This window comes from Egretta garzetta, unplaced genomic scaffold, assembly GCF_000687185.1.
Source record: "Egretta garzetta isolate BGI_Z169 unplaced genomic scaffold, ASM68718v1 scaffold208, whole genome shotgun sequence".
In the NCBI taxonomy this organism is placed as follows: domain Eukaryota; kingdom Metazoa; phylum Chordata; class Aves; order Pelecaniformes; family Ardeidae; genus Egretta; species Egretta garzetta.
The window spans coordinates 1301662-1317626 of NW_009260403.1; the positions used below are offsets into that span (position 1 = coordinate 1301662).

General features: G+C 40.2%; 1 long non-coding RNA gene across 2 annotated transcripts; it reads left to right on the forward strand.

Moving 5' to 3' along the window:
- The first annotated feature begins 12 nt into the window (after positions 1–12).
- Positions 13–10180, forward strand: LOC118452772. Of its 2 annotated transcripts, none has more exons than XR_004842599.1 (4): positions 13–103; positions 369–605; positions 5876–5975; positions 8586–10180. It is a non-coding gene; the product is annotated as an uncharacterized LOC118452772 (long non-coding RNA). The 2 variants fall into 2 exon arrangements; XR_004842598.1 differs by having other exon boundaries at positions 369–591.
- The last annotated feature ends 5785 nt before the right edge of the window (positions 10181–15965 follow it).

Here is a 15965-nt window from a genome sequence, read left to right on the forward strand (position 1 = left end):
CCTCAGCTAAGGGGCCGCGGAGCCCCGAGGCGTCCCAGGTCAAGAGCCCGCGGGCAGTGCCCGCACGTAGCGTCCTACAGAAAATGGGAAAATCCCAGAAAAGGTAGGGAGCGGGAGGGCTGGGAACGGGCGCGCGTTGCTGCGCCGTCAGGGAGGGCGCGAAGGCTTCACATCGGCCATCGCCTCCCTTCCCTTTCACTTCTTTTCTGCCCATCTCTTAACTTGGCTGGGAAGTTCTGGTTTGGCCTCTGGATTTTTCTGTGAAGTAAAGTGACTAAGACTTGGCGTCCTCAAGCTAATTCTGATGAATTTGTTTTATTTATCTGTTTTAACCCGCATTCTCTGGGACTATGTGTTTGTATTATCAGGAATAGGTCTTCCCTCTTTGCTGGGCTGTGGCAAAAGGCATGAAACATTCAGTGACAGAAAGACCCTTTGCTGATGGAGGTGCCGCGTTCAAAAAAAACAGTTTCTGGAAAAACTCTGGAAAACCAAGAAGCAGGCAGTGGCCACTCAGCCCTTTCCCTGGGACAGCAGCAGCCCGCCATCTTGGAGGGAGGCCGCCATCTCGGAGGGAGGCCGCCATCTCAGGTCAGGGGGATGAGGTGGGTGGCAGCCATCTCCTATCGAGCAGGGGGCTTCATCCTCCTTCCAAGAGGCACATGGTTGATTTATAAACCCTTAGGGATATAGATTCATAAAAATGATTCATGGCAGACGGACCTAGAATTGGGCAACGAAGTCATTGATGGGCAGTCTATAGGCAATGCCAACTTCATTCTGCAGTAAGTGTTTAAGGTCTCTTGAGTTTTTTTCAAGTCCTTCGGCTGGCCGTAGTGTGTGCTTGGTGAGTTGGATTGGAGCACCGATCTGACAAATACCTCCTATCCCCCCCTCACAAAAAAGCCCCACTTTTGGCCAGGTCAGTTCCCAGATCTGTGACCACAACTGCTGCTGCCAGCACAGGGAAAGAAGGGGAGGAGAGCTTCAGCACGCATGTAAGTCAGCTTAGAGAAGTCATGAAATGTGGACTGGTGTGAGGTGACTTACCATTGCAAACAATCGCTGTGTTTGCCAGTGGTCCCTTGTTTTCTAAGATTTCTGGGAAGAGCATTTTTGGGGAAAGAAAAGCTTAGATTTCCATGATGATCTATTTGAGGAAGAGAAAGCACTGGGTCCTCCTTGAAGGCTTTGGTTACTGAACGATCCTTCTTCATGTAGATAACTAAATGAAAGAGTGGCTTACAGATCCTGAGAGAGCTGGTATGACTCACTTTGTCATGGAGATTACGTTGCTAGGACAGACTGGACTTCTCCTGACGGGAGTTGTCAGGTGGCAGGTACAAAGTGTGTGTGCTTAAGCATGGGTGGGTGAAAGGAAAGTACCACAGTGTCTTTCACTAATAGTTCTTGGATTCAGGAGCAGACAATGCTTCCAAGATTGAAGCCAAGCAATCAGACGCAGCTGATTGAATTCAAGACTTACTATTTATTCAGATACTCGTAATAGATGCATTGCATTCATGAACAAAATTTGGGCAGTGTCTATGTCCTAGGCCAAGAAAAAAAGAAAGCATATTGCTTTCAGGTTTCCTTTAAATCTAAGCTGACTGATCTTTTAAATGTTACCCTTAATATTGCAAACAGACTTGTACTTGTTGGCCAAAGTATTTTGTATGGTTAGCAGTCAATCAGCACTGACTGTTAAAGAAATTAATCCTCAAAAATTCAAAATATGCCAAATAGTTGGAGTAAGAGTAGAAGCTGACTTTGTCACTTAGCAGACGTGGGCTTCTACTTTCAGAGAAAAGCAGGAGGAGCTGTATAGCAGCGAAGCATTGCGGTGAAATTGGTTGGGCTCTGCACGCATACTTGAGGAGGCCTGCGCAACAGCAGCCAGATGGTTTTCAGAACTTTTGCTTTCATTGGCTATGCAAAGGGAACCTTGGGTGGCACCCTGCTCAGATAGCAATCACCTTGTGCCACTGAATTCAGTGGGAGTTTTACCCATGTAATTATTATGGCAGTTTCAAATGTTGTCTGTTTTTTAGGAGGAGTGGATGAAACTATGGCCCTGTATTCGAGACATTTTTTTAATTATTTTCTGCCTTGACAATGGATAACTATGTTTACTATTGCTTTATAAACACAAAGTTGGTTACTAATGAGATGAGTAAAAGGGAGAGGTTTAGCTGGAGTAGCCAGGGAGGAGGAGGTGGTTATGTTATGACCTAAGTACATCAGATTTCAGATTTAAATGTCAGAGTGGCAGGCTGTTCTCCAGTGACCGTAGTCATGTTGGGAAGTCACTGCTGATCTGAAAGAGCCTTATTTCTCTAAACTCCAGGGAATGCAGCAACGCCAATCTGTTTACATGGCCTGCTTTGGGATTTGAGCTGAACAGTGTGTTTGTGTTTTTTTGGTGAAGGAAAATTTATTGGAGATACTGAACTGGGCCAAGTTCCTTAACTGAAATGGAGTTGACTTGGAGTTGATATGTTAATTGATTTCTATGTGTTGTGAATTTACAGTGTTAACCTCATATGAATCAGAGTAAAGGGAAAAGCATTGATTTCATAACTCTGAAGAGTCTAGCTAGAGGGGAAAATCAAGGAGTACAATATAGCACAGAGTACAAGAAGCTTTAAAACTCTCAGGGTTCCTCTGAGCAGTCTGCATTGATACCGAATTTGTTCTTCAGGAGTCTGAAAAACTCTTGATGAGCCTAGAAATCTGAACTGGAAACTTCAAAAGAAAACCATGACCCTTCTGGCAGCATAGGATTAGGACTCATCTACAGCAGGAGATACTCCGATTAAGCTGGAGGAAGGTTTACAGCCATAAGCTTACCTTTTATTGGTTCCAAAACAATTTGACCATACCTTAGCTTCTGGACAGTAGCTGTTAAGAATCTCACAGCATTACCTTCAGAGGGAGAGTATTTCGTTTCTTTTAAAGTTTGAACAGATCCAAAGAAGGAAGTACATGGAATTTAGGTGCTTAGATCATAACTGTCATAATAAAAACCCTGCTCAGTGCCTGTCTGATCCTTGCAGCACCCCAGCTGCAAAGGAGCTTTGTTCTGCAGACAGGTCTAGTAGCATTGTAACATTGGCAGTTCTGAGCACTTTAGCTTGATAATGCTTAGAAGCCACATTCAACCAACTGAGGTGTTCCGATGGCACGTATGGTACTTTCATAGTCCGACAGAATCGTGTTCCACAGCTATCCAGGTTTTTTTGTGCTTTCTTTCAAAACCTGGCCAACAGAGGCATAGTGATGCCTTCCCTGCTTATCTTCAACATTTGCAGAGTCTGGAAAACGGTGCATGCTTTTGTAGACTGCTAGTGCCTGGAAAAAAGGAAATTCAGTTTCTTCTTTAAGGACCTGCTCAGGCATTCTGTCCACACATTATCATGCAAATACATGCCTTAATAAGCAGAGTACAATCATGATTCCTGTTAATCGGTGCTTTTTCTTCTGTGTTCATTGAGAGGTTTTCACACATTCTAACAGAGACCCCATATTCCAGAGCAACCGGTATAGTGTGGTCAGAGCACTGTTCCAGCAACTGGGAGAAATGGGTTTGCCCTCTCTTCAGTGAATGCAGGTGTCCCAATCCTTTGCACTTTGTCCAGCAGCTAGCCTGCCCAAAGGGAGTGATGGTTCCTGTACCACTTCCCATTCTTGGTGATCCCTGCTCAGTTACTAGGAAAAAAAAACCTGGGCAAACAGAAATTTCTCCTTTCTATCCTTGGTGCAATGTTAGGCCCTGGAGGGGAGCAGATCCAAATCTTACATTTGTTGTATTCTTAGTAACTGTAGGTGATATCTTATGCAGTGCACAGACTTCTAAGCAGCATCGAAAGTCACCGTGATGGTAGATCTGGATCTCACTGTTGAGATACCAAAGTATCAAACCTTGATGCCAGAGAGACACCAAGAACACACGGACAGCGGTGTCTCTAAAGAAGCTGTCCTATGCTGCCCTTCATTCCCCTGTTTCTCCTGTATCCTGAATGTTTGTGCAGCCACGTGGCAATCTAGACTGGGAAGTGAACCAGCATAAAAACTAACCCTGAACAAAGCTGGTTTTAGCTGGCTCATTTCTCTAATCCAGTTCATCCTGTGGTCAAAACCCAGTGTGCTGTCCCAGGAGGGGGTGGCATGCAGCAGGGTCCGTAGGCTCAGTGGGGGTGAATAACAACTTATTTCAGTGGTCCTGCCAGCGTAACGTGGCTTAAAGCGCTCGTCAAAATGCAGCCTCATTGCCCGGTGTGGTATAGGGTGCCTCAGTGCCACAGAGGAGGTTCCAGATTTTGTTTCAAGGGGCCTACATTTTAGGCATCACAAAACATAGTCCCTTTTTCAGTCCTTTTTTCTAGCAAGGCAAGAGAGAAAAATATACCTGAGAGTGAACATCCAGCACCTTTAGATGTCAAACGTCTGCCTCTTACAAATGTACAAGTCCACTTCCAACACAATCAGAATTATGAAATAAATAAGTACTCTATACCAATCTACATTCTTTACAGGAAGGATTCTGAAATGTGTCCAGCAAGACTTGGGAATGTTTCAGCCTCCCTAAGATGTGTGTCCCAGAACACAGGACTATGAGGCAATGCAGTGGTTTAGTAAATAGTCCCAGCGCGACCGCTAGAAAGCAAACAATGAAGCAGAAATCATCTAAGATGCACGTTGTTAGGCTTGAATCACATTCCAGTTCTTTGGCTATAAATCACTGCATGTTAATGAAATACTTCTCTCAAACAACACTGTTAGTGTTTCAGAGAGGATTATTGGTTTATATAGGCAGAATAAATTCCAGTGGGCAGGCCATTTTATGCTGAGAAGACGTAAATGAGAGGGAAGAGAGAGTAGGAGAGGAGGTAGAGGAGATGTGCCTGTCAATAGTATTAGTCTATGCTTTTATTTTATTTGATGAATGAATAGAAACTGATTGTTTATATTTCTTGGGAATAAAAAACATTGCCTCTGGAAATCCCAGGTGTGTCCCAGACTAACCCCTGGTCATAGCACAGACCGAAACAGAGGGCAAAATGTTTCTTTGGTCTGTCTCTGGCCTGAATGACAGATTCTGAAATTGTCCATATGAAAAAAAGATCTTTTCTGTTTCTTGCCAAACTTTGTAGTCAGCAGGATTTCTGAAAGAACACTCTATCGAGGTAATCTTTTGGAGAATGTTTAAATAAACACCTTAGTCTCTGGAAATGCTTTTTCAAGGAGATTGTGAGGTTTCCCACTTTTTTTTTAATTTCCAAAAATTATTTAATACATACCATGCTTCATGAAAGAGACACTTATTGAATGTAAAGCAAATAAGGTCCTGTCTTAAATAGAAAGCCAGTAAGTACAGCTGAGATAAATTAAAAAGTAAATACGTGTAAGTTAAAACATGAGAATTGCTTACATAGAGGGTATCTCTGGGAGGTAGAGTAATCCCAGTGTTGTACAGCTTTGGCCTTTGCATTATGACTGGAAAGACTCAGAACTCTAAATGGTGATGGAAGGTCACTTTGCCTGAAAAACTGTTAATGAGAATTGAATGTATTAGGTTTAGTTTATTAACACCACTGTTTTGGTGCATTCATCTCAATGCCCAATTCAGACAAACCCTAGGATTTAATAAATTATATGCTGATATTCCAACTCTTATCTTCTGTAAGCCTAACCTAACTGGGAAAATTGTGAAGTAAAAATTAAAACCTCACATTTTTAGAGAATGCAGCTTCTCTTTCCAACTTCTGCCTCCATCCTTAAGCCTTTTTGCAGAGCCAAAGTTGCAGAATGCTGAATAGACTGCCTGCAGATATTTGCCTGTAATTAATTTTCTTTTACCCTTTTTTATTGAAAGGTCTATGTGAAGCCAAGGATTGACTAATGGCTGTCTCTGACTCTTCTGTGGAAATCCCACTTCCTTCTCCACAGATATTTCCACAGACAGGCACTCCAGGGTATGTAAAAGATTTCATAGGTTGGATTATCTTTTTCTTTTTCCTTTTCCTTTTCTCTTTCTCTTTTTTTTCTCTTTTCCTTTCTCTTTCTCTTTTTCTTTTTCTTCCCCCCTTCCTTTTTCCTTTTTATTTTCCTTTTTTTTTCTTTGTCTTCCTTTTTTTCTTCAAAATAACCCAGGGTTTAATTGTTTTGGATGAACTTGTATTTCAACTTCTGCCTGTGCTTGTGCACATAAAGCACTCTTTTGAAGATAAAGACACAACAGCTGTTCACCCAGCTCATTTCCAAATGAAGTGTTACTAATTCTAAGAGCTCTGTTTAGTTTTTTCAGGTTCTTTTTTTAAACACTGTTTTTTATGCCACTGATTCTGGCTGAAGATACTTTGTTGTGTCCAGCTCTTAAATAAGTGGCTCATATTCCCTGATACTCTTGTTTTAGATCTGACAAGTCATAATGGTTACATGTTAAATCAACATTAAAAATGTCTAGGGCGATGTTAATACATACAGTGTATGAATTCGTATTTTTATTATTTCACCACAGAAAACTCGCTAACAGTTTTAGGGATGAGAAAACTGTTAATAAATTTAGATAGAAACCAGTTGTGGCAAGAAAGAAAATATACTGAAGGAGCTCAAATATTTGTTCCAACTCTTTCAAAATGAAACCATTTGATTTTTCATTTCAGACATTTAAAAAAATAGCCATATTTCATAATTTTTTTAAAAAAACCTGAAATGAAAATGAAGTACTTTAAATCAAATCAAGTAAAAAATTTGATCCCAAATCAATCTGTTTCACTAAGAAATCACTTTCTATTTTGAAATAACAGAGAAATGTATTCATGTATTCCTTTATCTCTTTTCTCCTTGTTTGGCCAGCAAATAGAAAATTCCTGGGTTTTATTTCTTTACTTGGATCTCTGCACAAATGTTTCTCAGTAATTACCTTTCCCAGTATGAGTGTGCAGGCAATAAGTCCTGGCATCAAAGCACAGGATATTCAACACGCAGAAAAGTTTTGGTAAGATTTGTATCATCATCCTAGCTTTTGGGGAAAGATGATTCATTCAGCCCTGCAACTTCATTGCAGTGCTCTAAATTTGGGATATTGATTTTTTTACTTGATGCAGCTGTTAATATTCAGAGAGGACAGAGCATACAGTTTCTGGAATAACAGCCAGCAGTCCTTCTGCTTACACTGCCAGCTTGATAGCTTTTAAAATACTCCGCTAAAGTTGGGCTGGGATTCGTATAAGATACACGGAGCTGTTCTGCAAACAACTGAGAATCAAAACCCATGCATATTCCACCTGTATGGAAGCACATAGATGACAAAAAATGCGGAAAGCTTGAGTAACAAAGCAGCAACCAAAAATTAGCCTAATTTTCTAATCCATTGAGTCAATGCTATCAAGGACAGCCTTTAATTTTTTTTTTCTGCAGGCTGAATTTGTATACTTTAAGATACTGAATTATAGTCTGAAGATTCATCTTGCTTTTGGCCCAGACACAGATCACAGTTTTGTCACTTTAATCAGCTACACTGGGTTTGTGATAGCTCAAAGTTTTTCTAAAACTGTATACTCATGTATGTACATCTTTAAGTGCAGAATTTCATATGCCAGTAAGGCGCTTTCTGTAGTACTATTTAAAGACTCCTTACACTGAGAAAAGAAATCTTTCTGATTTATTTGTTCAGTGATCTGCAAGAATTCCCTTTTTACCTTTTCATGTTCAAGTGGCAAGAGATACTAATTTTCCATTTACATTCCCATTTTGATGTTTTTTATGCAGTGCCTGGAGTGGTATTTAGTAATGTTTACTGTTGGTTGTTTCTTAGCAAGATAAATATCAAATGAAAAATGAGTATCAAACAATTATATTGTAAATACCAGGGAAACACAGCAGCAGCTGTAATGCTGCTGAAGCCTCAGAGTGACTGAGAATATTTAACAGCAATTAGCTGGGTTATTTTTATCCATTTTTGACACAGCGTATATGATGTTGATTTAAAAGAATTATAGTTCATAGATGTGTTCATACAATTGAATTAATCTCTCCTGAAAGGGAATTGCTTTGCCTATTTGAACTGTTATTTAGTATTCTAATGGCATGCTTGATGGCCCAAAACGGGGAGCTGGCAGAGTAAGAGAAGCACAGTCAGAACATGAAAAACAAGGACAAATAAATACTATAAAAATAAAATTTGTTAAGTCACAATCTGCCAAGTATATGAACAAAGTAAAAGGGCACTTTCATAAACACGTGAAGAGGAGGAGGTTGAGACCACAATCATGTAAAAATTACTTAATGGAGGGATGTTGCTATGGTATAGGATAGTCCATTTTCTTTCATAATGAGAAAGATGACAAAGAAAATATAACGTAAAAAAAAGAAGGAAAGCAAGGAGAATAGCAACTCCATAAAAACACACGTCCATGAAAATAATCTGGGAAGGAGACAGTGGCTCACAGCCATGGGAAATAAATAAATACGTAAAACATAGAACGATTAGAAGAGGGAAGTGTGATGTTATCCCCAGCAAATAACTTACGTGGTAGCATTGTACATCAGGCTGCAACGGCGGGGGATTGCCTCTTTTACAGGTCTAGACTGCTGGCTGGGCATTCCTTTAACGAAGATGCTGATGGTGATTGTCAGTGACTACCTAGAGGAAAGACTCCAAGCGCTGTCATTTCAGAAGCAGTAGGAATAATCCATTATAACACCATTTCCAGCCAACTTGAGCAACTGGCCATTTCCAGGATTATGACACAATGCCAAGAATATTAGTTAGCACCATACGGAGTGCTGTAATCGTGGTATTGCATGCGTAAGGCAATGATCAGAGACACCAGCTTGTTTTCCTTGAGCTCACAGGATGTGAACTGTGCCCACGCGTATAAGCAAATCCATAGCCTAACTCTTCACAGAAGGTTAGGAAATGGGTGAAAGAGGTCTAATACATCATACCATAAAAAATAAAATAAAACACAAAAAGAAGCTGATAAAACACTGAGTCACCGTGGCACTGGGAAAAGACAGAAAATCTGTTTCCTTAGAAGCTGAAGCAGACAGCAGGAGGAGAGAAAATGATGTGCAGTGGGGTAGGAAATGAGTGTTGCAGACATAAAGGGACATCTTAAGCAATGACTGCTGAGACTAATCCACTGAGTATGTTATCACCATCTTCATCTATTTGGGTTTCAGAAAGGAATTTAGCATAATACTGCAAAGCAGATTAATGTGTATGGTTAGCTTTTATGGGACTGGAGGTACTGCCCTTGAGCTGGGAATGCAGCCATAAGACCAAGAACAGATTCTGCCACTAGCATGCCAGTGTCTAGGATGGTAAGCTACCATTTGGTTTACCAAAGAATGTCCTTGTGGAAGATCCCTGCATTAACTTACAAAATCTGACATACCGCACAAAATGAGGAGTGAGAAAGCAAATGAAAAGTAATAGAGGGAGAAATCGAGAGAAGGAGTAAGCAATGGCTGATGGCTTTTGAAAACAGGAAAGTGCAGAATGCTGAAGCTGTCCAGATGAGCCACGAGGTTTGACTCCAGAGCATAGCTGAAGGGAGTACCAGCGCCTAGAAGCCTGGCGATGGCCTTCCTGGGAAACCAGCCTGGGACACAGCACGGGAGAGGTTTGTCCTAAGCCGGGAACATCCTTTCCCTGACCTATGGCAGTTCTGAGCAGGTGACCCCTGTCCCCTTGGGATTCACAGTGTGGGTGGACACCTTGCCATGGAGTGGGCACAGGTATGCGTGTTGCTGAAGAGGGAAGCAGACCTTAGCCTGCTTTTTGTAAAAGGGGTTGCTGGCGATGGGGTAATGCTGCAAACCGGGGCAGCAAGGAGGCATTCGAGCCAAGGAGTCTGAGAGGAACAGTGGAAGAGTGAGCCTGAACAGTGATTTAGGGATTTTCCCCTTGCTCTGGGTTCTAGGACCTGCCCCAGACTTCATGTGTTTTACAGAGCTGTATTTCTGTAGCCACTGGATAAAACTCATGACTAGTTCAGTGGCCTCCAGGTTTTCCAAAGTGCTGAGTTTAGGGAGCAGCGATGCAACGCTGGGCACTTCAGTTCCATCCTGGGCCTAATGCATTCCTTTTTAATCTATCTACCAGGAAAATCAATCAGAAACAATGCATTAAGAACACAGAGCAGGAGACATTTTGATGACCACTTACAAGGCCAATTTTTCCAAAGTATTTAGGTACCTGGCAAGATTGTTGGAATTATTTGTACACAAATTCGTCGGAGTATTTTGCTTCTGAAAATTCACTGCGTGCTTCTCTTTGGTAAGCTCATCTTTGCTTACCTTTATCAGTGGGCTTGAAAATAATTTTTGAAATCTAAGAAGTTATGAGATGGATAAATGAATGGGATTTAAAGTAAAACAGGTGAAAACCAGATGTTTGATGTTTATATGCTCCAAATGCCCGTTGGAGGCTCACTTAATGGAAAGGCTCTTAATTCACATGCTTAAATTAGACGTTTAGAATTAGGCAGCGTGAATACCTGTGCTATGTTGTATGCCAATGAAATAATTATAAACATAGGGGTTTAAACCAAGCCCTTATGAAGGCTTAGTTACTTTAATTATAAAGAAAAAATAAAATAGTAAAGATAAGTGTTTATTTTGTGGCAGTACTCTGTCAATTTTGCAACAACTTATGCAACATCTCACTGCAAATGTGAGTAATATTTTACTGTGCTCTTTGATTTGGTTATTAGTTCATCCCATCCACTTGGGTGTATTTTAACTGTTGCCAGGGCAGGGATCATTCTCACAGTGCCACAAAACTGAGTAGTCACATAATTAGTGTAGATACATAAATCATCAGAGACAAAAACCATTTTTTCCTTTCTGCAGAAGTAATTATTCAATGCAGCTTACTAACTGTCCTTTGTAGGCATAAAGAATTCTCTCTACTGTTTTACACATGGGAGGTTTCTTAGAATTGCCCATTTTTTAAAGCATATAAGCTTACAGGAATGCTTATTTCCCCAAACTGCTTGAACGCAAAGTCTTTCTTGCAAAAATTGTCTCCATGTGGTTGAATGGGCACTGGTGATTTGGCTCTAATCTTGCTTTCACCAATGTAAAAATAGTTAATATACAGTGTTTTTAAAGTTATTGTAGTGTAAATACTAGATGCTTCATATAAGTTTGCCAGACACTAATATTTCTATTACTATTATTATTTAAACTATTACTGTTTACTAAAATGTAGCACATCATCTTTCAAACCTCTGATTATTACGTCTTTTATGTGCATATTACAGGCATGTATGTATCCTTGAATTCTTCTTAATGTCCTGGTGCTCAGCATAGCATAAATGCTTAGTCGATTGGATAAAGCAGCATTTTGGTAGGCAGGTTTTCTTCTGAGAACCAAACTGTTTGTCTCTGAGGTCAGATGTGACTTAAGTGTTACCAGCTGCAGGAACATGAAGGAACAGGTCTCTCTCTGTACCTGTGGTTCGTACCGTGTACTCTCCCTAGGATCTTCCTCTGAGCAAGGAAGCAAGCTCAGTTTCCCAGTAGACAGGAAAACTTTTCTGTAATGGCACTCCTGGATAACAGCTTCCGAAACATAGGCCCTGCTTGAGGGTATTTGAACCTACATGGCTTAGCCCCAAAAGGCATGTGCCAGTCAGCAGCCCATAGATATTTTGGGGTAACTCTCTCTTAGCATTTCCCTTTAAAGGTGCTCCCTGCTCCACTTTGGGTAGAAAACTCCTTGTATCCAGGAGGAGGAGAAAAGCATTCTTCTAGAAACCCTGGAAGAACAAGGCCTGGGTAATGTTTTTTACTCTGTTAGCTGTTTGACATCTAGTATTCAGTGGACAAACCTCAAGTGCCTTAACTATGGTCCTAAGGGACTAACTTCTGTACATCTGACTCTTTGCATGCATTCATTTTGCAGGTGAATATTAATATTTTCACATACACACACACATACACCCCAAAAAATGTTGCAGTTTGTTTTACAATGGCTGGAGTTGCAAGTTATTTTTTCTTTTAGGAGTTTCTTGGCAATCTTTGGAGCCTGTTTGTCTTGGCGTCCCCCTACCATATTACCCATTCTTCAGTATCATATTCTAAAAACTAGGTTTACAACATTTTGTGATTTTTTTTATATATTTATGTAGTTTTAAAATGTGAACATAGAAGAACATCCATGAGACACTTGTAAATTTTATATCTGTGTATATATTTTTTATTTTGATAGGTTCAACTCTCTTATTTAGAATTACTGTCACTATAGGACTTCAACTGACAAATATTTTAGCTTGGCAAATGTTCAGATGTTTTATAAGTGAATCCATTATACTCTCCTAACATCTGCTCTTAATAATCCCAAATGTTTTTGGTTTGCTCTACTTTCACATGAAGATTTTTGTTTGCTTTTTTTCAACTAAAGCACCATTACACAGAATGGTTGATTCTTATCTCATTGATGTTGCTGATAAAAATGGGCATTGATTTCAATGAGAATTAGACTATGAGACAGAGGAGAGTAAGTTTTAAAATATTTAGTTATAAGATGAAATACTGTCTGAAAGATTAACTTAACACTGTGACAACAAATAGTAAAATCTTTGGGCAATTAAGTTCTCACGTTATAAAATTCTTCTTAAACTGCATCATCTGAAGCATATAGGGAAGAGAAAAAGTTAGGAAATTTGATTAGAAATTCCTTCCGTCTTTCCTTTAAGTACAAGAAATGTGTGACAATTTAGAAAACCTGTTCTGTAAATTCATCAGGAAATGAATTTCTCACTAGTCTAAAATATAAATGTAAGAGTTACATCAAGTCTTTTCCACAATACACCATTTCTGTAACACTTTTCAGTTTTCACTGAAACACAAAGCATACAAGAAAAGAGATGGGAAAAGCAGGTTAGTGTGTTCATGTAGGCCTACCAAATCTCATTGGTTTCTTTCATTTTGGATGCATTTTCATGCTTAAATAATCTTCTTGTCAAAGGTATTTTAAATGAAATGGGTATTTTTTAAAAACTGACTTGTTATTTTAAAAGGAAATCTCACTAAGAGCAAATGGCAAGCTAGGATCTTGTGTAAACTGAAATGTCGTCTGGAAAATACCTGATGCAATTCGGTGCTATCTGACACTGCCGAGTCTTTTGTTGGAGTGCTATGTTTAGTTTTGGCATGACACTTCAAGAAGGATGCAGGCCACCTGGAAAGAGTACAGGGGAGAGGAACAAGAATGATCAAGAGTCTAGAAAATAGGACCTACAGGAAAGATGGAAAGAACAGCCTGTTTATTTTTAAGGCGAGACCTGAAGCAAGATATGGTAACAGTTGTAATGTAACTTTCCTGCTACGAAGAGGCAGTAAAGAATCTGTTACTTTAGTCTGCAGACACAAGAAGAAGAAATAGTCTAAAGTTGCAGCAGGAAGAAAATTTTAGTTAATACAAGATGTTTTGGTTGAAGAAGGTATTTAAAATGTTAGGAAGAGTTAAGCACCAGAAGGCCGTGGAATTGCCATCACTGCAGGTTCATAAGAACAGGGTACACAAGCATCTGCCAGCAATAATTCAGGTGTGATTATTTCTGCCATGTGGCATATGGTTGGGATCTGATGGTTCTTAAGGTCTCCATGGAAGTCCTGGAGTGTGGGACAATCCTTCGACTTGTACCTTGACAGCTTGGTTCATGAAAAAAAAAAAAAGTTTAAGATAAAATTTGTTTAAAATGAGATGAAAATAAGATAGCACTGGAAGTGGCCTTCTTTCAAAGAACATCAAATCCAAGCTTCTCCTCAAACATCATCTCAAAATAAGCTAGGTGTTCTGTTTGTTTGCCTGTTCTAAAACTTCTCTGGTCTTATGGTTTGAAATTGTCTTCTGCTTTTCAGCCTAAGTTTAACTGGGGATGGGATGGAATGGGATGGGATGGGATGGGATGGGATGGAATAGGATGGAATGGGATGGGATGGGATGGAATAGGATGGGATGGGATGGAATAGGATGGAATGGGATGGGATGGGATGCGATGGGATGGAATGGAGTGGGATGGGATGGGATGGGATGGGATGGGATGGGATGGGATGAGATTGTTGTTGGCCTTTTTCCTTTGTTTAGCATTTCTTCCATTCTCAGGTTTCCCACAATGTAAGTTCAGCCAGTGTAGTCATGTTCCCCCCTTTCACAACAGCTACTTTAGTTTTTTCTCATAAAAAAACCCTTAGCTTTAGTTGTTTCTCTATCTTTTTCCCTGCACTCCTTATTCCTACACTTTCCACCAAGTATATTTTCTGAATGACATTAAAGTTTCTTGCAAAAAAACTCCCAATGGAAGGCCTTTCACTGCATGCCTTTCCATTTAAATACATCATTCTCAGAATCATTCTCAAAGCTATAAACAATATAATAGTAATATATTCTGTATCACCGACAGTAACGTATGAATCTTACAATCCAAAAGCTATAAATATTTTCACTGCTTTCTTTCATTTATAAATAGAAGAAAAATGAAAATTTTAGGTGCTTAGTATTTAAATTAATGCAAAAGAGATTCGTGACCCACATACACTGCTGTTATTTTTTTTAAATTCCTTCATCCTCAGTGGTTCATCCATTAAGCTACTGGATTCTTTTTTCTCTCAACTACTGCAATTAGTTTTATATTGCTGTAGGCTTCACACCACAGTTTGGGAACTACCAAGTTAGGTGTTCACTTTGAACGCTAGTCAAAACCACAGGATAACTTTCAAATAGTATTTCCTAACATATGTATGTATGGAAAGAGTTAAGGAAAGCCCTGCCTTCCCTGCTAAATTTATATAAGATTTGTCTGGGATATATTTAAATGTGGAAAACTTGGAAGAAAACTGAAGAAAATACTGTCAGATGAATATCTCAAAGTGCCCACGTACAGCTGTGGAACATCTTCTTGCTGGTGAGACGTTCTGCTAGGATTTGCAGGTGAAAAATTTCCTTTCCACCTCACTTGGGAGACAGATGTGTAGGACTGAATGGGTTGCTTTATTGGCACCGCAAGTTACACAGACTTATGCCCAGGCTGAATCCGGAGCATATGTCTTATGTTAATGCAACACAACAGCAAACATCGGTTGTTCCTCAGGTATCAAAATATTCACCACACCCAATGACTTTTCACTGTAAAACATGTACTGAATCCTGTAGAGCTTTTGTTACTGTCCAACAAAGATGGAGTTTATTCATTTGAGGGACAGCTCAGAGGATATCATGGTGGACATCTGAATCCTGACTTCAAGACTGGATGACCTCTCATGATGCCTTACTGAGGTAGTCTATGCCAAATTGTCCCTTTCCTCCACCTGGCTGGAGGCAGGGCCCCTCTAATTCTGATCACTGTTGCTCATGGTTTGTGTATATGAGTCAGAAGTTCCTTCATCACAATCAGAATTAAGATCAGTCCTTCTATTTTGTCTGAAAAAATGATGATCTACCCCATCTCTGGAAATTGGAGCAACAAGTTTCTTAGAAGAGCCCCCTTTTGTGCTTGTTTTTCTTTGCAACTCATGTACTCGTGCCTCTAGGGTTGAGGTAGGTTTTCCGTCCCATTTCCTCATGTCCTCTCCATGGGCAAGCAGGTAAAACCATAGAGTGCCCCGTGGTGTGTACCCTCGATATTCTTTTCCTTGAGCAGAAGGGCGCTTACTTCTAATGGCTGAGATACTGGTCTGTACAGGAGGGGAGTAGGACATACGCTTTTCAAATCGTTCAAACTCCCGGGACAGTTTATCCACAGCAGAGACGAGGGAAGAAGAGATACTTTCTTCATATTCCCGGAGCTGGCTAGCCAACTCATCCACTGTTGGTCCCCGTCCAGCTTCCCAGCTCATCATTGCCCATGTGTTGGCATATGATGTTGGTGCGCTCCGTAACAACTTCCGCCACATGGGTCGTGTGCACTGGACACTATCTGGATCTTTGGGCAGCTGGTCATTGTCCA